Raw genomic sequence first — 21,625 nt, 5'->3', positions numbered from 1 at the left:
GCTTTGGGAGGCCGAGGTGGGCAGATCGCCTGAGGTCAGGAGTTTGAGACCAGCCTGGCCAACATGGTGAGGCCCCATCTCTGCTAAAAGTACAAAAATTGGCCAAGCGTGGTGGCACGTGCCTGTAATCCCAGCTACTCAGGAGGCTGAGGCAGGAGAGTCCCTTGAACCTGGGAGGCGGAGGTTGCAGTGAGCCAAGATCACACCATTGCACTCCAGCCTGGGCAACAAGAGCGAGACTTCGTCTCGGAAAAAACAACAACAAAACAGAAACATTTCTCACCGTTCTAGAGGCTAGGAAGTTCAATATCAAGGCACCAACAGATTCAGATTTGGTGAGGGCTGCTCTCTGCTTCCAAAATGGAGACTTGCTGCTTTGTCCTCACATGGCAGAAGGGTGGAAGAGCAAAAAGGATAAGTGCTGTGTGGAACCTCATTTGTGTTTGTTTGTTTGTTTGTTTTCTGCCCTCAGCATAGTGGAAATGGAATCTCTTTGATAAGGACATTAATTCATTCATCATAAGGGTGGGCCTCTAATAGCCTAGTCATCTCGTAAAAGCCCCGCCTCTTAATACTATCACATTGGGTCATAAGTTCCAACATGAACTTTGGAGGGATACGTTCAGATCATAGCACTCCCCTATTCCAGAACTTTTAATGTAAAATAACAGATACCATTTCTTCTCTCTCTCTCTCCCTCTCTCTCTTTGCAGTGGGGTCTTGCCCAGTCACCCAGGCTGGAGTGCAGTGGCACCATCGCAGCTCACTGCAGCCTCAAGCTCCCAGTCTCAAGCAATACTCCTCCTGCCCTAGCCTCCAGGGTAGCTAGGACAACGGCATGCACCCCTATGCCTGGCTAATATCATTTCTTGAGCATAAACTCATTTAATCACAAGAGTACATCTGTTAAGTACAAGTATATGAAGGCTCTATCAGATAATTTTGGCCATTCAAATTGAATATACCCTTGTGATGGTTAATTTTAGGTGTCATCTTGACTGGATTAAAGAATACCTAAAAACCTGGTAAAGTACTATCTTTGGGTGTGTCTGTGTTTCCAGAAGAGATTAACACATGAGTGTGAGTGGACTAGGTGGGGAAGATCTGCCCTCCATGTAGGTGGGTACCATCCAAAGGCCAGGACTGAAAATAACAAAAACAGAGGAAAGGTGAATGTGTTGATCTACCTCTTGGAGCTGAGATACACTCTTCCTCTCCTGTACTTAGATGTCACAACTCAAGGCTCTCTGGTCTTTGGACTCCACAACTTGCACTAGCAGCGCACCCTCACTCCCTAGCTTCTCAGGCCTTCAGCACTGGACTGAGAATTACACCACTAGTTCTGAGGCTTTTGGACTCAGAGTGAGCCATGCTGTCAGCATCCCAGGATCTCCAGCTTGCAGATGGCCTGCTGTGGAACTTCTCAGCCTTCATAATTGCATGAGACAGCTCCCCTAACAAATCCCCTCACATACTCACATATCTATCTATCAATCTATCTTTCTTTTTTTTCTCTTTTTCTTTTTTTTGAGACGGAGTCTCGCTCTGTCGCCCAGGCTGGAGTGCAGTGGTGCATTCTCGGCTCACTGCAAGCTCTGCCTCCCAGGTTCACACCATTCTCCCGCCTCAGCCTCCTGAGTAGCTGGGACTACAGGTGCCCGCCACCACGTCTGGTTAGTTTTTTGTATTTTTAGTAGAGACGGGGTTTCACCACATTAGCCAGGATGGTCTGGATCTCCTGACCTCGTGATCTGCCTGCCTTGGCCTCCCAAAGTGGTGGGATTACAGGTGTGAGCCACCGCGCCCGGCCCTATCAATCTATCTTTCTATCTATCTATCCATCTATCTATTCATCCATTCTATTGGTTCTGTCTTTCTGGAGAACCCTAATATACTCCTCCAGATAATTATTATACTTAGACTAAGTGCTCACTCAGATACCAAGGCAACAAGTATTATAGCACCACCCAGAATCTCAAATATTGAGTGTCCCACTTGGATGATAGTGATCCTGACTGGACAATAATGGTTTACCATCCATTCTTTAGCTGTATTCAGTATTAGAAAATATTTTCTTGACTGGGTGCAGTGGCTGGTGCCTATAATCCCAACACTTTGGGAGGCTGAGGCAGGAGGATTGCTTAAGCCCAGGAGTTTGATTCCAGCCTGGGCAACATAGCAAGACCCCATCTCTACTAAAAATACAATAAAATCATTGGCCTGGAGTGGCCGGATGTGGTGGCTCACGCCTGTAATCCCAGCACTTTGGGAGGCCGAGGAAGGTGGATCACGAGGTCAGGAGACTGAGACCATCCTGGCTAACATGGTGAAACCCCATCTCTATTAAAAAAAATACAAAAAAATACCAAAAAAATACAAAAAATTAGCCAGGTGTGGTGGTGGGCGCCTATAGTCCCAGCTACTTGGGAGGCTGAGGCAGGAGAATGGCATGAACGCGGGAGACGGAGCTTGCAGTGAGCAGAGATGGCGCCACTGCACTGTAGCCTGGGCAACAGAGCGAGACTCCGTCTCAAAAATAATAATAATAATAATTAACCTGGAGTGGTAGCACATGCCTATAGTCCCAGCTACTCAAGAGGCTGAGGTGGGAGGATTACTTGAACCCAAGAAATGGAAGCTACAGCGAGTTATGTCATGCCAGTGCACTCCAAAAACTGCAGCCTGAGCTACAGAGCAAGATCCTGTCTCAAAAAAAAAAGTACTTTTCTTATTCATTGTGACATGAAGATTTTGTATAGAATATACTCAATATTTCAACATTGATTTCATTCTCTGAGAATGAAAAAAATCAAGCATTTGAAGCAGCCAGACTCCTGTTGATCGAGCCAGATGCACATTCAGCCTTCTTAATAGAACTTGGTTTATTTTGATAAAAGAGATGTTTAGACCTTCAAATGAGAAATTAGGGCAGTTTCTCCAGTTGAATGCTCCACGTATGATGCTGGCAATGATGTGTTATGGGCTGATTTGCGTCCTCCCAAAATTCATTTGTTGCAATTCTATCCCCCAGTAACCTCAGAATGGGACTTTATTTCCAGATAGGGCTTTTAAAGAAGCAGTTAAGATTAAAATGAAGTCATATGAAAGAGCCCTAATCCAAAATGACTGGTGTCCTTATAAGAAGAAAAAATTAGGACACGAACACGCACAGAAGAATGATCATGTGAAGATATAGCAAGAAGGTGGCCATCTTGCAAGCCAAGGCCTCAGAAGAAACCAACCCTGCCAACACCTTGATCTTGGACTTCCAGCCTCCAGAATTGTGGGAAGATAAATTTCTGTTGGTTAAGCCACCCAATCTATGGTATTTTATTATGGTAGCTGGCAAACAAATACATGATGTTTACTGCAATCATTCAGATAATTTTGTGTATGTTCATTGCAGCACTAGTCACAGTAGCAAAGACATGCAATCAACCCAAATTTCCATCAATGATAGGCTGGTTAAAGAAAATGTGGTACTGACCAGGCGCAGTGACTCACGCCTGTAATCCCAACAGTTTGGGAGGCTGAGGCGGGCAGATCACCTGAGGTAAGGAGATTGAGACCATCCTGGCTAATACGGTGAAACCCTGTCTCTACTAAAAATACAAAAAACTAGCCAGGCGTGGTGGTATGCACCTGTAATCCCAGCTACTCGGGAGGCTGAGGCAGGGGAATCGCTTGAACCCAGGAGGAGGAGGTTGCAGTGAGCAGAGATCATGCCACTGTACTCCAGCTGGGCGACAGAGTGAGACTCCGTCTCAAAAAAAAAAAAAAAAGAAAAAAGAAAATCTAGTACATACACACCATGGAATACTATACATCCATAAGCTGGAAGCCATTATCCTCAGCAAACTAATGCAGGAACAGAAAACCAGACACCAGATGCTCTCGCTTATAAGTGGAGAGCTTAACAATGAGAACACATGGATACAGGGAGGGGAACAACACACACTGGGGCCTTTTGGGAGAGGGTAGGAGGGAGGTAGAGCATTAGGAAAAAGAGCTAATGCATATTGGGCTTAATACTTAGGTGATGAGTTGATAGTTGCAGCAAACCATCATGGCACATGTTTACTTACATAACAAACCTGCACATCCTGAACATGTACCCTGGAACTTAAAAAATAAAGTAGAATAGAATAAAATTTTAAAAACTTGATTACATAAAAAAGAAAAAAACTCTGGTGGGCACCTTTCCCCTTGTGAGCCCAGCTTAATCCAGAGGGGAAACAAAACAGTTTAATACATAGAATTTGTTTTCTACAATGCACTGATGTGGTGGTGCTTATTACGAGTACCAAACGTAATAAGCACAACTGTATTAGCTATCTATTACTACATAACAAATTATCCCAAAACTTAGTGGCTTAACAACAATAAATCATTATTACTTCAAAGTTACTGCAGCTTAGCTGTGTGGTTCTGGCTCAGAGACTCTCATGAGGTTATACTCAAAATGTTGGCTTGGCCAACTTGGGAGGCGGATCCTCTTCCAAGATGGCTCTTTCACTTGGCTGTTGGCAGGAAGCCTCAGTTCCTTACCACATGGACCTCTCCATAGGGCCGCTTGAATGCTATGACATAACAGTTGTCTGGTTTCCACCAGAGCAGGTGATTCAAGAGGGCAAGGCAAAATGTTTTGTGTGACCTAGTCTTGGAAATCACACGTCATTATTTCCCAGTATCCTGGCGGTGCCCTGCTCATTGTGACAGCACAAAATAAAAGTGTGGGGACACCAGGAGGAAGGGATCATTGGGGGCACAAAATGTTTTGCATGCTTTATTTTTACAACAATCCAGGGAGGTAGTTACCATTTGCCTTTGTGCCCTAGAAATTGGCATTATATCTGGCAAATACTAAGTGTGTAAGAATTTTTGTTGTTGTTGTACAGATGGGGTCTCTTTATGTTGCACAGGCTGGTCTTGAACTCCTGGCCTCAAGGGATCCTCCTGCCTTGCCCTCCCAAAGTGCTGGGATTACTGGGATGCAGTCACTGCACTGCTGCAGCTTTGGCCACCGGGCTCAAGCAATCCTCCCATCTCAGCCTGTCAAGTAGCTGAGTCCACAGGTGTGCACCGCTATTCCCCCCTCATTTTTTATGTATTTTTTGTACAGATGGGGTCTCACAATGTTGCCCAGGCTGGCCTCAAACTCCTGGCACTGTTCTAGGAGTTCTATATATTTTATTCCATTTAATCAAATCCTGAGAGGGTGTGCATTTATTATTATATTCCTAGTATAGATTTTTTAAAAATGGAGGTGTTAATAAACTTGCCCAAAGTCATACAGTTAATAACATCCAGGATTTGGACCCAGGCAGAGTGAATATAGATCCTAAACTCTTTTTTTTTTTTTTTTTTTTGAGACAGAGTTTTACTCTTGTTGCCTGTTGCCCGGGCTGGAGTGCAATGGCACGATCTTGGCTCACCGCAACCTCTCCCTTGCGGGTTCAAGTGATTCTCCTGCCTCAGACTTCCCAAGTAGCTGGGATTACAGGCATGCGCCACCACACCTGGCAAATTTTGTATTTTTAGTAGAGATGGGTTTTCTCCATGTTGTTCAGGCTGGTCTTGAACTCCTGACCTCAGGATCTGCCTGCCTTGGCCTCCCAAAGTGCTGGGATTATAGGCATGAGCCACCGTGCCCAGCCAATCCTAAACTCTTAATCACCCAGGTACATGTCTGAAAAAATTTTTGGTGGGCTGGGTGTGGTGGCTCACACCTGCAATGCCAGCATTTTGGGAGGCTGAGGCAAGAGGATCTTTTGAGGCCAGGAGTTTGAGACCAGCCTGGGCAACATTAAAAAAAAAAAAATAGTAGCCAGTCATGGTGGCGCACACCTGTAGTAGTCCCAGCTACTTGAAAAACTAAGGTGGGAGGATCGTTTGAGCCAGGGAGTTCGAGGCAGCAGTGAGCCATGAGAGCAGCACTGCACTCCAGTCTGGGTGACAGAGTGAGACTTTATGTCAAAAAAAATTTTTCTGACAAGAGGCTAAATAAATAAATAGTAAAACAAGAATCACATAATTAGATAACACAGTGTCTTAGTCCGTTGTCTGTTGCTTACAACAAAATATCCGAAACTGGGTAGTTTATAAAGAAAATGAATTTCTCACAGTTATGGAGGCTGGGAAGCCCAAAGTGGAGGGGGCATGTCTGGTAAAAGCCTTCTTACCTGGTTGGGGGTCTCTGCAGCATCCTGATGCCGCACAGGGCATCTCATGAAGGAGGCTGAGCATGTTGGCTCAGGTCTCTCTTCTCTTCTTATAAAGCCACCAGCTCCCCTTCCATGATGAGCCATTAACCCATCAACCCATTAATCCACGAATGGATTAATTCATTCATAAAGGCAGAGCCCTCATGATTCAATCACCTCTTAAAGGCCCCACCTTTCAATAGTCCCACATTGGAAATTAAGTTTCCCACACATGAGATTTGGAGTCTGCATTCAAACCATAGCACACAGATATGTCAGAATAGCATCCTTTGGCATTTATTGATAAGCTGCTTTGACTTTTGGGTTTGGAGCACTCAAGGCTTTGTGTTAATGAAACATCTCATGCTTGCCTTTGCAGTTTCAACCCACATCCTACTCAGAAGTTAAGATGCATTACTGTTTGCTTCCGAATATTTAAACATAAAATCTTAATCATCAATCCCCTTTATAAATTTATCTCCATTCAAATTAAAATAAGTCAGTAAAATTATGTTAATAAATCACAATTTTAATACAGAGTATGTGAATAATAAACACCCATTTACATAAAAAGGTAGGGGAAGGTAAGTGTATGTAGATGCAGAGAATATATATTGAAGGACACATCAGAAATTCTACACAGCCATTTATTTTGGGAATAGAGACAGGTAACTGTGATCTGGGGCAGAAGGGAAATTTACTTTACAATTAATGGATGAATTTTGGCTGGGTGCGGTGTCTCATACCTGTAATCACAGCACCTCGGGAGGCTGAGGCAGGGCATCACTTGAAGTCAGGAGTTCAAGACCAACCTGGCCAACATGGTGAAACCCTGTCTCTACTAAAAATACAAAAATGAGCTGAGTGTGCTGGCACGTGACTGTAGTCCCAGCTACTTGGGAGGCAGAGGTGAGAGAATTGCTTGAACCCGCGGGGTGAAGGCTGCAGTGAGCCGAGATGGCACCATTGCACTCCAGCCTGGGTGGGCAACAGAGCAAGACTTCATATAAAAAAAATTTTTAAATGGATAATTTTTTTGTGTGTTTGATTTTATTGTTAGCTCTATTTAAGTATTACTTTTAATTAAAAGGTAGTTTTTTGTTTGCTTGTTTATTGCAACCCAGAAAAAACACTTCCAAACTAAGTTTGGAGAGATGCTCCCAAAGGTAGTTTTTAAGAAACAATGGAATAACCCTGAATACATTGTAAAAATATGCTTTTAGACCACTAATCTCTCCTGAGTGTTTTAGTTTGTTTTGTTTTTATTATTATTATTATTATTTTGAGGCTGGGTCTCACTCTGTCACCCAGGTTGGAGCGCTATGGTGCGACCTTGGCTCACTGCAACCTCTGCCTCCCAGGCTGAAGCAATCCTCCTACCTCAGCCTCCTGAGTAGTTGGGACCACAGGCACATGCCACCACATCTGGCTAGTTTTTCTATTTTTTGTAGACATGGGATTTTTATCATGTCGCCCAGGCTGGTCTGGAACTCCTGAGCTCAGGCAATCCACCCGCCTCAGCCTCCCAAAGTGCTTGGATTGCAGGTGTGAGCCACCATGCCTGGCCTTGTTTATTATTATTATTATTATTATACTTTAGGTTCTGGGATACATGTGCAGAACGTGCAGGTTTGTTACATAGGTATACACGTGCCATGGTGGTTTGCTGCAGCCTTGTTTTTAAATTAATAAAAACTTGTACGAAATAAGGTATTTATTCATTAGCTGATAGTAATGCATTCCTGATCACTGAAGAGACACATGCAATTTCAGGATTTCAGTGTTAGATATAACTTGGAGTTTTTCTCCTCTACTCCGATGATTCATTACTGTTACTTGGAGTTTTTTCCTTAATCCACCTGGTAGTGACTGAGCATTTACCCAAAGCCTCAGTCTCCTCCAGCCTTGCAGCGGTAAAACTCAGCTAAATCACTTGACCCAGCAGAGTACATTTCTGTCACCGGTTCTCCAGTCTTCTTCCTTGCAGTACCCATTAAAGTTGGAGGCTGCCTCTGACCACCCCTTTTTTTTCTTGACAGAAGGAGCTAGGGATAACATGGGTCGCCATAATTTGTCATCTAAGAATGTCCTAGGCAGCCACAAAAAAGAATGAAGTCATGTCCTTCGCAGCAACATGGATAGAGCTTGAGGCCGCTATCCTAAGTGAACCAACTCAGCAACAGAAAATCAAATACTGCATGTTCTCACCTACAAGTTGGAGGTAAACAACGGGTACACATGGGACTCCCGGAGGAAGAAGGAAGAGAGCACGTAGCTTCCTGAGCCCAGCCTGCTGCCTGGGAGTATCCCCATATTGACTGGTAAGAGGTGGCTCCAAGACCCCAATCCCAATTTTGGCTTTCCTAAAGTCAGAACTAGACATTCCTCTCCCTGGCTTCAGGGAGCCCACATGTCCAAGGTTCATAGTGTAGACCTTCTAGAAGTGGAGAAAACTGAATAATAATAGACTCCCCTTTTTAAATTCTCCCTCTACTCACATTACTGGCTACAGGCCCAAAGCCTACCTGAAAAGTTTGTCTTCTCTCCACTCAGTCTGCAGAAAGCATCTTGTCCTTCTCCATGGAAACCACCTTGGGTAAGTAGCAATCTCGCCCCAGCAGACCTGCCCAGCATCTGTAGACCATGTTGAACTTACGCCCTCTGTTTTTTCATAACTTCACATTGTACGGTCTTTTTTTATATTAGGCCATTAGCTTTCAGACCATTCTAATATACAGTTATCATTTGTTTTTATTATTTTCTTACCTATACCAGACAGAACACAGATATTTCCCTAGCTTTTGAAACAGTGTGAAAATTGATCTCTCTCTGTCCTCAAGGTTTTGTCCCTCACAGTTTAGGAGAGAAATCAAGGGAGTTGGGGCCAGAAAGAAAATTGAGAGGGAGTCTCTACCAGCACTGGTCTCTAGGAAATACCCCAAAGTGGGAGAAAGCTGTTTCTTGGAAAACCAGAGTAGATTGGTACAATAAAAAAAAAAAAAAACCCTTGGACAAGTGTTGGGGCCTCACACCTATAATCCCAGTACTTTCAGAGGCAGAGACAGGAAAATCAACTGACGCCAGGAGTTTGGGAACAGCCAAGGCAAAAGAGTGAGACTCCCATCTCTGAAAAAAAAAAAAAAGAAAAAAAAATAAAAAAATCTTTGCCAGGCATAGTGGCACGTTCCTATAGTCCACCTACTTGGGAGGCTGAGGTGGGAGGATTGTTTGAGCTCAGAGATTGAGGCTGCAGTGAACTGTGATCACACCACGGCACTACAGCCTAGGCAACAGAGCAATACCCCAACTCTGAAAAAAAAAAAAAAGAAAGAAAGAAAAAGAAACCCCCACTAAGGGCATTTGTTTGTGTCCCGGAGTAACCTGAGAGCTGAGCTATCACTACACACCCCCTACCTATGCATGAGGTGGCTCTCATTTTGCAGAGTGTATTAGTTTGATATTGCTGCCATAACATACAGAATGGGCAGCTTAAACAACAGATGTCTATTTTCTCACCATTCTGGAGGCTGGAAGTCAGAGATCAAGGTGTTGGCAGGTTTGGTTTCTTGCAAGGCCTCCTCTCTGTTGCTTGCAACTGACCTTTCCTTTATGTGTTTGCATCCCTGGTGTCTGCCTGTGTCTCCATGTTTCCTCCTCTTATAAGGGTATCGTCAGATAGAATCAGAGCCAACCATAATGGCCTCATGACCTCTTTAAAGGCCTTATCTCCAAATATGGTTGCATTCTGAGGTACCAGGGGTTAGCATTTCAACATAGGAATTGAGGGGAGCACAATTCAGCCCATCATAGAGATTGATGGTGAGGGCTTCATTCACACCGGGTGCTTTATGTGGTGACAGCTGAGCAGGGGCCAGGGCCATCAAGAGCAGTGGTTTTCCAGCCAGGCTGCTCATTAGACATCTGGGATCTTTCATAATACATACTCCTGGGTCCCACCTCTGGAAATACCGATTTAATTTGTCTGGGTTAAGAATCAAATGAATAGCCAGGTGTGGTGGTCCACTTTTGTGGTTCCCACTACTTGGGACCCTGAGGTGGGAGGATCGCTTGAGTCCGGGAGGTTGAGGCTACAGTGAGCTGTCATTGCACCCTAGAGCCTGGCAGTAGAGCAAGAGCCTGTCTTAAAAGAACAAAACACGGCCGGGTGTGGTGGCTCACACCTGTAATCCCAGCACTTTGGGAGGCCGAGGCAGGCTGATCATGACGTCAGGAGATTGAGACCATCCTGGCTAACACCGCGAAACCCCGTCTCTACTAAAAATACCAAAAAAAAAAAAAAAAAAAATTAGCTGGGCATGGTGGCAGGCGCCTGTAGTCCCAGCTACTCGGGAGGCTGAGGCAGGAGAATATGGTGAACCCGGGAGGCGGAGCTTGCAGTCAGCCGAGATCTTGCCACTGCCCTCCAGTCTGGGGGACAGAGCAAGACTCCATCGCAAAACACACACACACACACACACACAGACACACACACACACACAGTTTGGGAGGCCAAGGCAGGAGGATTGCTTGAGCCCAGGAGTTGGAGATCAGCCCGGGTAACATGGTGAAATCCCATCTCTACAAAAGATACAAAAATTAGCCGGGCGTGGTGGCACATGCCTGCAGGTCCCAGCTACTGGGGAGCCCTGGAAGATTGAGGCTGCAGTGAGCTGTGATCATGCCACTGCATGGTGATAGAGTGAGACCCTGTCTCAAAAAATAAAATATAAATAAATAAAAATAATCTGAAAACAGTGAAAGAAAAGCCTTCTCCTGTGAAGAGGGAGGTGGAAAAAGGTACTTCCCCTCAACCCTCACCACTAGCCTTTTGTCAGGTGGAGGGCACATGGATCCATTCAGGATCTGAAAAGGGACTACTCTAAGTTTTAATCTAACTGACCTGGGGTAGGGTTGGGCAATTTGAATCTGTAGCACGATGAGAACCACAAGCTTAAAAGTCTTAGATTAGTTGACTTGCTAAACAATATACAGCCGGCCCTCCACACCTCATGAGTTCCTCATCTGAGGATTCAACCAACTGTGGATTGAAAATATTTCAAAAAATAATAATAACAATTCAACAATTAAAAATAATACAAATTTAAAAACAATACAATATGACAACTATTTACATAGCATTTACATTGTTGTAGGTATTGCCGGGCTCAGTGGCTAGCACCTGTAATCCCAGCACTTTGGGAGGCTGAGGCCAGAGGATTGCTTGAGCCTAGGAGTTCAAGACCAGCCTGGACAATACAGTGAGAACTCGTCTCTTCCAAAAAAGAGAGAAAAAAAAAAAAAAAAGGCTAGCCGGGCATGGTGGCTTATGCTTGTAGTCCTAGATACTCAGGAGGCTGAGGTGGGAGGATCACTTGAGCTCAAGAGGTCAAGGCTGGAATGAGCCATGATCGTGCCACTGCACTCCTGCCTAAGGGACAGAGTGAGTCTCTGTCTCAAAACAACAACTATAATACATTGTCCTAAGTATTATAAGTAATCTAGGGATGATCTAAAGTATATGGGAGGGTGGCAGGGCATGGTGGCTCATGATTATAGTCCCAGCTACTTGGGAGGTTGAGGTAGGAGAATTGCTTGAACTCAGGAGGTGGAGGTTGCATTGAGCTGAAATTATGCCATTGCACTCCAGCCTGGGTGACAGAGAGAGACTCCATCTCCAAAAATAAATAAATAAATAAATAAAAATAAAGTATATGGGAGGATGTGTGTTCGTTATATGCAAATCCTAGGCCATTTTATTTATTTATTTATTTACTTTGAGATGGAGTCTCACTCTGTCGCCCAGGCTGGAGTGCAGTGGCACAATCTCAGCTCACTGCAAGCTCTGCCTCCCAGGTTCACGCCATTCTCCTGCCTTAGCCTCCCGAGTAGCTAGGACTACAGGTGCCCGCCACCACATCCAGCTAATTTTTTCTATTTTTTAGTAGAGATGGGGTTTCACTATGTTAGCCAGGATGGTCTCGATCTCCTGACCTCGTGATCTGCCCGCCTCAGCCTCCCAAAGTGCTGGGATTACAGGCGTTTGAGCCACGGCACCTGGCCATCCTAGGCCATTTTATATAAGAGGTTCGAGTATCCGAGGATGCTGGTATTCAATCCCCTTCAGATAGTGAGGGATGTCTATACTAAAATACTATACTAAAATATTTGGGATGAAGATGACAGTTGGGATAACTCTTAGATTAAGCTGCTGCAATCACTAGAGACACTTCTGTGGGCAGTTAGGGACCACGTCATTCTGCCTGTGCCCCTCGCCTTAAGTTCTGCATGTGCCACTCACCTTAAGTTCAGAAACTAGTGAAGTGTAAAATACACATCTCATTAAGCCAGATTGGGGTACAGGCAATTCACAGTTCAAATCAACACACAGATGTGCTTTATTTGGCTTCATTATGCTTTAAAACTTAAAAAAATATACTTTTTGGCACTTTGAGAGACAACATAAAAATTTAAATTTCCAGTGTTGCTTGGAAAATAGATCAGCAACACCAGCATTGCCATCAGGCAGAAATCAGATAAAGTTGAGTAGTACCATTAACATCCTTGGAAGACTGTTGCATGCTTCTATTTTCCAAGGGCTCATTTCTCTTTTACCCTATGCTGCAAATGTGTTTGATGCTCGGCCCTTATAAACATTTGACTTTAAGAATTCTGTTCCTAGTTTTTTAAAATCCAGTATAAAAAGAAAAAAAAAAAAGCTGGGCCTGGTGGCTCACCCCTATAATTGCAGCACTTTAGGGGCCCAAGGCGAGTGGATCACCTGAGGTCAGGAGTTCCAGACCAGCCTGGACAACATGGCAAACCCTGTCTTTACTAAAAATACGAAAATTAGCCAGGCATGGGGGCGGGCGCCTGTAATCCCAGCTACTCGGCAGGCTGAGGCAGGAGAATCACTTGAACACGGGAGGTGGAGCTTGCAGTGAGCTGAGATCGTGCCACTGCACTCCAGCCTGGGTGACAGAGTGAGACTTCATCTCATAAAAAAAAAAAAAAAAAAAAGAAAGAAAGAAAAAAGAGAAATTAAAATACATTTTTAGGAAAAAAAAGTAAGAGTATTTTCTTTTCTTTTTTTTTTTTTTTTGAGACGGAGTCTCACTCTTTTGCCTAGGCTAGAGTGCAGTGGTGCGATCTCAGCTCACTGCAAGCTCCACCTCCCGGGTTCACGCCATTCTCCTGCCTCACCCTCCCAAGTAGCCGGGACTACAGGTGCCCACCATCATGCCCGGCTAATTTTTTTTTTGTATTTGTAGTAGAGACGGGGTTTCACCATGTTAGCCAGGATGGTCTTGATCTCCTGACCTCGTGATCCGCCTGCCTTGGCCTTTCAAAGTGCTGGGATTACAGGCGTGAGCCACCACGCCCGGCCAGTAACAGAATATTTTCTAAACTCTAACTTAGAAGTGTGAAAGTTGTCAGAGTCAAAATGGAGCCACTAATGTTAAAACAACAACAACAACAAAGCAAAACTTGACAAACAGAGCCTGGGAAGGCCATGAAGAGAGGGTTTTCACGCTTGCATACCTGATAACAAAAACAATGACAAAACACTCTACAGAAACAACCTTGTACAAAGGACATCGCAATCTTAAGCAAAAAATACTTCCATAAGGGCATCTGCCCAGCAACTGCCTATCCAACCTTGGACTAGCATCACCCTTGCTATTGATCTTTGTAGTCAAGGATAATTATCTCAAAACAATGATGTAATCCTTCTTATCCTTCCTTTAAAAACCTTTGTCTTCCTTTACCTCCCCAAATGCACACATAGGGGCATACATATTTTCATTGCAATGCTCTATTGCCAAACACACATAATTTTCTTTTAAAGAGCTTCTCTCTGTTATTAGGTTGACGTAAGAATGTGCACGCATTTTGGCTGGGCATAGTGGCTCACGCCTGTAAACCCAGCACTGTGGAAGGTGGGAGGATCTATTGAGCCCAGAAGTTCAAGCCTGCAGTGAGCCATGATTATGCCACTGCACTCCAGGGTGGAAGACAGAGGAAGACCCTCTCTCGAAAAACAAACAAACAAAATGTTAGCCTCACAAAGAACCTCTACTGGGGCAGTGTGGAGGGGAAATGTGGGGTTGGAGCTGCCACACAGAGTCCCCACTGGGGCACTACCTAGTGGAGCTGTAGTGGATCCACCCATAGCTTGCACCCTGTGCCTGGAAAAGCCTCAGGCACTCAATGCCAGCCCATGAGAGTAGTGGCAGGGGCTGAACCACGCATAGCCACAGGGGTGGGGCTGAACCCCGCAAAGCCACAGGGGTGGAGCTGCCTAGGGCCTTGGGAGCCCACCCTTTGCATCAGTGTGTCCTGGATGTGGGACATGGAGTCAAAGGAGATTATTATGGAGCTTTAAGATTTAACAACTGCCCTGCTGGGTTTCAGAATTGCATGGGGCCTGTAGCCCCTTTCTTTTAGCTGATTTCTCCCTTGGGAATGGGAATGTTTACCTAATGGTTGTATCCCCGTTGTATCTTGGAAGTAACTAACTTATTTTTTATTTTATAGGCTCATATGTGGAAGATTCTTGCCTTGTCTCAGATAAGGCTTTGAAATTTTGAGTTAATGCTAGAATAAGTTAAGACTTCGGGGGATTATTGGGAAGGCATGATTGTATTTTGACATATGAGAAGGACATGAGATTTGGGTGGGTCCAGGGGCAGAATAATATAGTTTGGATGTGTTTGCCCACGGAAATCTCATATTGAAATGTAATTCCCACTGTTGGAGGTGGGGCCTGGCGAGAGGCCATTGGATCATGGGTGTGATTTCTCATGAATGGTTTAGCACCATTCCCCTGGGTACTATCCTCCCGATAGTGAGTGAGTTCTCAGTGATCTGGTTTTTTAAAAGTGTGTAGCACCTCCCCTCTTGCTCTGTTGTTCCTGTTTTCACCATGTGACATGACTGCTCCCCTTCACCCTCTGTCATGATTGTAAGCCGCCTGCGGCCTCCCCACAAGTAGATGCCACTATGCTTCCTGTACAGCCCACAGAACCGTAAGCCAATTAAACATCTTGATAAATTACCCAGACTCAGGTATTTCTTTATAACAATGCAAGAATGGCCTAATACAGTTAGACTTAGGAGAGATTCTTGTACTTGTTTTAAAATAAGAAAGATGTGATTTAAAAATATAAATAGGCCAGGCACAGTGGCTCACGCCTGTAATCCAAGCACTTGGGAGGTCAAGGCAGGAGGATCACTTGAATCCAGGAACTGGTGACCAGCTTGGGCAATACAGTGAGACCCCATCTGTACAAAAAATTTAATTTAAAAAAATTAAAATAAGTGAGACACTGTGTATTTGTCTCTCTATGGCTGGCTTATTTCACTTAACATAATGCCAACTGGGTTTATCTACATTGTTGCAAATAACAGAATTTCCTTTGATTCTAAGGCTGAATAGTCACCAGGTATGGTGGCTCTTGCCTGTAAGCCTAGCAGTTTGGGAGGCTGTATTAGTCCATTTTCACACTGCTGATAAAGACATACCTGAGCCTGGGTAATTTATAAAGAAAAATAAATTTGATGGACTTGGAGTTCCACGTAGCTGGGGAGGCCTCACAATCATGGTGGAAGGCAAAAGACACATCTTATATGGCAGCAGGCAAGAGAGAATGAGAGCCAAGTGAAGGGGGGAAACCCCTTAGAAAACCATCAGATCTCATGAGACTTACTCACTGTCATGAGAACAGTATGGGGGAAACCTCCCTCATGATTCAGCTATCTCCCACTGGGTCCCTCCTACAACACGTGGGAATTACAGGAGCTACAATTCAAAATGAGCTTTGGGTGGGGACACAGCCAAACCATATCAGAGGCCAAGGCAGGAGGATCACTTGAGTATAGTATATATAAAAATATAAAATGAAAGAAGGGGCCGGGCACAAGGGCTCACACCTGTAATCCTAGCACTTTGGGTGGCCGAGATGGGCAGATCACCTGAGGTCAGGAGTTCAAGATCAGCCTGGCCAACATGGTGAAACCCCATCTCTACTAAAAATACAAAAAATTAGCCGAGCATGGTGGTATGCGCCTATAATTCCAGCTACTGGGGAGGTTGAGGCAGGAGAATCACTTGAACCTGGGAGGCAGAGGTTGCAGTGAGCCGAGATTGCACCACCGCACTCCAGCCTAGAAGACAGAGTGAGACCCTGTCTCAAAAAATAAAAATAAAAATAAAAATAAATAAAATTAAATGAAAGAAGAATCCCTGGCATGGCACTAAATTTAAATGGAAATATGAGTACACTGTATTTTCTAGGTCTGTCTACTGAAGCAATAACAATTGAGCATACTTAGTGCCCAGATCTTGAATTTTTTTTAAAATTTTGATTGACAGATGACAATTTGTATATATTTTATGATGTACATGATAAATATATGTGCACACATTGTGTAATGATTAAATCACGCCAATTAACATATCAATCAAGCCAATTAATATAGCAATCACCTCATATTTATAATTTTGTGATGAGAACATTCAAAATCTACTCACTCAGCAATTTTAAAATATACTATACATTATTATTAATTATAGTCACCATGCTGTAATACTATACATTAGGTCTCCAAAACTAATAATTCCTCCTGTTTAACCGAACCTTTGTACCTTTTAGCCTATTCTCCCCATCCTCTACCCGTCCTGACCCTAATAACTACCATTTTACTCTCTGCTTCTGTGAGTTTAACTTTTTTAGATTCCACCTATAAGTGAGACACTGTGTATTGGTCTCTCTATGTCTGACTTATTTCACTTAACATAATGTCATTCAGGTTTATCCATGTTGTTGCAAATAACAGAACTTCCTTTGATTTTAAGGCTGAATTTTAAGGCTGAATAATGGTAAGGCATGGTGGCTTTTGCCTGTCATCCTAGCACTTTGGGAGGCCAAGATGGGAGGATCACTTGAGTACAGGCATTTGTGACCAGCCTGGGCAACAAAGTGAGACCTTGTCCCTACAGAAATTCGTTTTTTAATTAGCCAGGTGTTGGTGGCATGCACTTGTGGTCCCAGTTACTTGGGAGGCTGAGGTGGGAGGATTGCTTGAATTCAGGAGTTCAAGGCGGCAGTGAGTTATGATCGTCGTGCCACTGCACTCCAGCCTGGGTGACAGAGGAAGATATTGTTTCAAAAAAAAAAAAAAGAAAGAAAGAAAGAAAGGCTGAATACCATTTTATTGTGTATACATACCACACTATCTTTATCCATTCATCATGAACACTTAGGTTGATTCCACATCTTGACTGTGGTGAATAGTCCTGCAATGTACATGAGAGTAAAGATACCTCTTTAACATATAGATTTCATTTCCTTCGGATATATACCCAGAAATGGAATTGCTGAATCATATGGTAGCTCTATTTTTAATATTTTGAGGAACCACCGTACTGCTTTCCATAATAGCTATATCATGGCCAGAGCAGGAGAGAGGCGGGAGGTGCCACACACTTTAAAACAATTAGGTCTCAGGAGAACCCACTCACTATCATGAGGACAGTACCAAGAGGATGGTACTAAACCATTCATGAGAAATCCACCTCCATGATCCAATCACCTCTCACCAGACTTCATGTCCAACATCAGGGGTTACATTTTGACATGAGATTTGGTTGATTACAACATCCAAACTATATCAGGGGGCATGTCAAAAAAGACATGGAGAGCAAGACTGCCAAAAGCAGAGAGCAGAAACACATTTCCACCTTCGGGCACCTTCTGACGCTCTTGGATTCCATTTGGGCAGAGTAAGTACTAGCTCTCTGCAGACCCTGGACTAGGGCCTGTGGCTGCAATGAAAAGAACCTTAGGAGGAAACTCAGGAATAAAAACAGAGAAAGTGGGACTTGCGACTGAAATTATGAAACCAAGGAACCAGAAAACCCTGAGAACAGTTGATTAAAACACGGAATGACCGGGAGATCCAGAGTTTCATCAAAGAACGGGAATTATTTTCCTTTTTTTTTTTGAGACAGTCTTACTCTGTTGTCGAGGCTGCAGTGCAGTGGTGTGATCTCGGCAAACTGCAACCTCTGCCTCCCAGGTTCCAGGTGATCCTCCTACCTCAGCCTCCCAAGTAGCTGGGACTATAGGCACCCACCACCACGCTCAGCTAATTTTTCTATTTTTTTGTAGAGACAGGGTTTCGCCATGTTGCCCAGGCTGGTCTCCAACTTCTGGCCTCCCAAAGTGCTGGGATTACAGGCATGAGCCACCATACCTGGCTAGGAATTTCTTTAATGTGAAGAGTTGAGGAAGAAGAATCATGAATAGTCTAAAGCAATCGACTAGCATCTCAAGCAGTGGGGCAAAAAGAAGAGTTGGCAGCACTGTCTCCAGATGGTGGTAAGTTTGCAGGACTCCTACTGGACTACTTATGAGGACAAACAGAGGCCAAGGAACCAACCCTGGCCCTGTCCTCATGGTTCTACATAGGATTCTGGGATACAGATGGAAGGACAGTGGTTTTTCAGTTTCTCCTTGTGCAAATATGGTTGTTTTTCCAATTCCCAAGTACCAGACCCAGGTTTGCCATCCCTATTTGCTTTGAGGAACTGCTGTCACACCCCTGTCCATGATCTCCGTGAAAGATCCTCAGGTACCAAGATCGGAGTTCTGGAGCATGAACCGTCCAGGATCAGCTCCATGCCTGTTTTCTGCTGTTCTCCCAGCAGCCCCCAGTCCCCAGCAGCAGCAGTCAACCTCTTTGGGCTCTGATTCAGATCCCTGAATTTAAAAATAACTAGAACCTAGATCCCAATACTGTCTGAAGGATAATAGAACAGCACAATTGTACGCGCTGGTGCGTGACTCCTTCCTCTCTCAGACTGATGTAATGAGAATCAGGTGTGAAATAAATGAATGATCATGACTCTCTCTCTCAAAAAAGGAAAAATAAAGATATGGGGAGCATAGTAAAGGGACTCCCACTTGACATTTGAAGCATCAAAAAAATAATGACAGTATCTGTTTATAACATTTTTAAATAACATAAATCTTCCTGGTGCCACACTGATAGACAAATCAACATTCTTCTTTACAAAAGAATTAATAAATATTGAAGGAATGATAGAATTTGAAAATGGCCATTCATAAAGTAGGAGATTAGACATACTGTCACTCATACGCATCTTTGCATCCTTCACGTCTATTTTTTTTTTGAGACGGAGTCTTGCTCTGTTGCCCAGGCTGGAGTGCAGTGGCGTGATCTCGGCTCACTGCAAGCTCCGCCTCCTGGGTTTGCACCATTCTCCTGCCTCAGCCTCCCAAGTAGCTGGGACAACAGGCGCCCGCCACCACGCCTGGCTAATTTTTTCGTATTTTTAGTAGAGACGGAGTTTCACTGTGTTAGCCAGGATGCTCTCGATCTCCTAACCTTGTGATTCACCCGCCTTGGCCTCCCAAAGTGCTGGGATTAACAGGCGTGAGCCACCACGCCCAGCCTTGACCAACAATATCTTAACTGCTATGTCCCCTACCCAAATCACTGACCTCATCTTTCATCTCCGCTGGTCCTTTAACTGGAGCCGCACTTGTCTCTGTGCTCTTCCTTTTTCAGGCCATGAAATGCCTGTGCCTCTGTGTCTTTCTTCTGGCTGGAAAATTCTCCTGATAGTCACCTTTCTTCTCTCCTTCTTTTCTTCCTTTGATGTAACTGTCTCACAAACAGCAATTCCAACTCTGAGTTCATCTGATTAGGCATCTCTTTGTGCATCCCCCAAATTTAACTTCTAGCACTCTGTTTCATAAACACAGCAAGGTGGCATGAGTGATGGTCTGTCCCTGACCTGCATCCATTCCCGACGCGCCATCCATTTCCTATTCTGTGCCTTAAAGCAATAAAGGATTCAAGATTTCAGCCATTTTTTCTTCTTCTTTTTTAATCTTAAGGTCTGCTTCTACCAGTCATTTGAAAAACATATTGTGACAAGCTTTAATCTCATCACTGGAATTCTTTGTTTGGAAAGTGGGGCTGGTCCGAAAGAGTCCTGGAGAGTGTTTCCCAGTGGAAACTTCCCAAAGGCAGACTGATAAAGAATCAGCTATGGCTGGGCGTGGTGGCTCACGCCTTTAATCCTAGCACTTTGGGAGGCCGAGGTGGGCAGATTACCTGAGATCAGGAGTTCAAGACCAGCCTGGCCAACATGGTGAAACCCTGTCTCTACTAAAAATACAAACATTAGCCGGGCGTGTTGGCTCATGCCTGTAATCCCAGCTACTTGGGAGGCTGAGGCACGAGAATTGCTTGAGCCTGGGAGACGGAGGTTGCAGTGAGCAGAGATCACGCCACTGTACTCCAGCCTGGCCAACAGAGTGAAGTCTGAAAAAAAAGAATCAGTTATGGAGGGCAGGGTGCGGGTAGTTCACGCCTGTAATCCCAGAACTTTGGGAGGCCGAGGTGGGAAGATGGCTTGAGCTCAGGAGCTTGAGACCAGTTCAGGCGACATAGTGAGACCTCATCTCTACTCAAAAATAAAAATAAATCAGTTAGACATGGTGGCATCTGCCTATTGTCCTGGCTACTTGGGAGGCTGAGGTGGGAGGATAGCTCGGGTCCAGGACATCAAGACTGCATGATCGTTCCACTGCACTCCAGCCTGGGCAACAGAGTGTGAGACCATGTCTCAAAAAACAAATAAATAAATAAATAAATAAATTTTTTAAAAATCAATGATGAGGATGTTTCACCACATTCTGTGACCTTTGGATACATTGCAGTTAGTTTTCTGCAGAAAAGGAGGATACATTTTATAAGGAAACATAAATGTTTCATAGGAAAGGCATGTATCCTGATGCAAATTTATATTCAGACCATGTGATTTTATTTTTACTAGATTAGTGGGTTAGAATAGCTTGGTTAGAACAGCTAGATGTGGTCTTATTTGGGACTTTTAAAACTGAGCAAAAGAAAATAAGATGCAACTCCGAGCTATTTCTAGACACTCCTCTCAATTTTCTCACCTCCCACAAGCATTGTTGCCACAACCTTCTGTCTCAGGGGAAGGGCCTGCTTTATACCTGAGCCAGCCCCTGACCACTGCCTAGGCTTCCTGGAATCTTCCTAGCAGGATTCTGCTTCTGGAAAAGAGGAAGGAGTGAATATCAGTTCTGCAGAATACACATTTCCTTTCCTTTCTTTCCTTCCTTTTTTTCTCTTTCTTTCCTTCTTTCTTTCTCTGTCTTCCTTTCTTTTTTCTTTTTTTATTTTTTTGAGACAGGGTTTCACTCTGTCACCCAGGCTAATTTTTTGTATTTTCTTGTGGAGACACGGTTTTGCCAGGTTGCCCAGGCTAGTCTCAAACTCCTGGGCTCAAGCCATCTGCCTGCCTCTGCCTAAGCGCTGGGATTACAGGTGTGAGCCACCATGCCCGGCCCCTGTTAGAACTT

General features: G+C 44.2%; 1 long non-coding RNA gene across 4 annotated transcripts in view; it reads right to left on the bottom strand.

Annotated features, from left to right (window-relative positions):
- Nucleotides 1-342: 342 nt before the first annotated feature.
- Nucleotides 343-21,625, bottom strand: part of LOC109024546 (uncharacterized) — a 36,029-nt gene continuing 14,746 nt past the window's right edge. For 2 of the 4 annotated variants that reach the window (XR_010133122.1, XR_008675143.2), the window contains exons 4-5: nucleotides 19,730-19,892; nucleotides 343-371 (exon numbers count right to left, since the gene is read on the bottom strand). This is a non-coding gene — a long non-coding RNA (uncharacterized lncRNA). Of the gene's footprint in view, nucleotides 372-17,430; nucleotides 17,500-19,729; nucleotides 19,893-21,198; nucleotides 21,317-21,625 lie in introns of those variants that run through there. The other 2 variants (XR_010133123.1, XR_010133125.1) reach the window with 2 other exon arrangements.

The sequence above is a fragment of the Gorilla gorilla genome, chromosome 23, assembly GCF_029281585.2.
Source record: "Gorilla gorilla gorilla isolate KB3781 chromosome 23, NHGRI_mGorGor1-v2.1_pri, whole genome shotgun sequence".
Lineage (NCBI taxonomy): Eukaryota > Metazoa > Chordata > Mammalia > Primates > Hominidae > Gorilla > Gorilla gorilla.
Note: the sequence above shows the minus strand (reverse complement) of the source record. Positions and strands in the feature narration are given on the sequence as shown.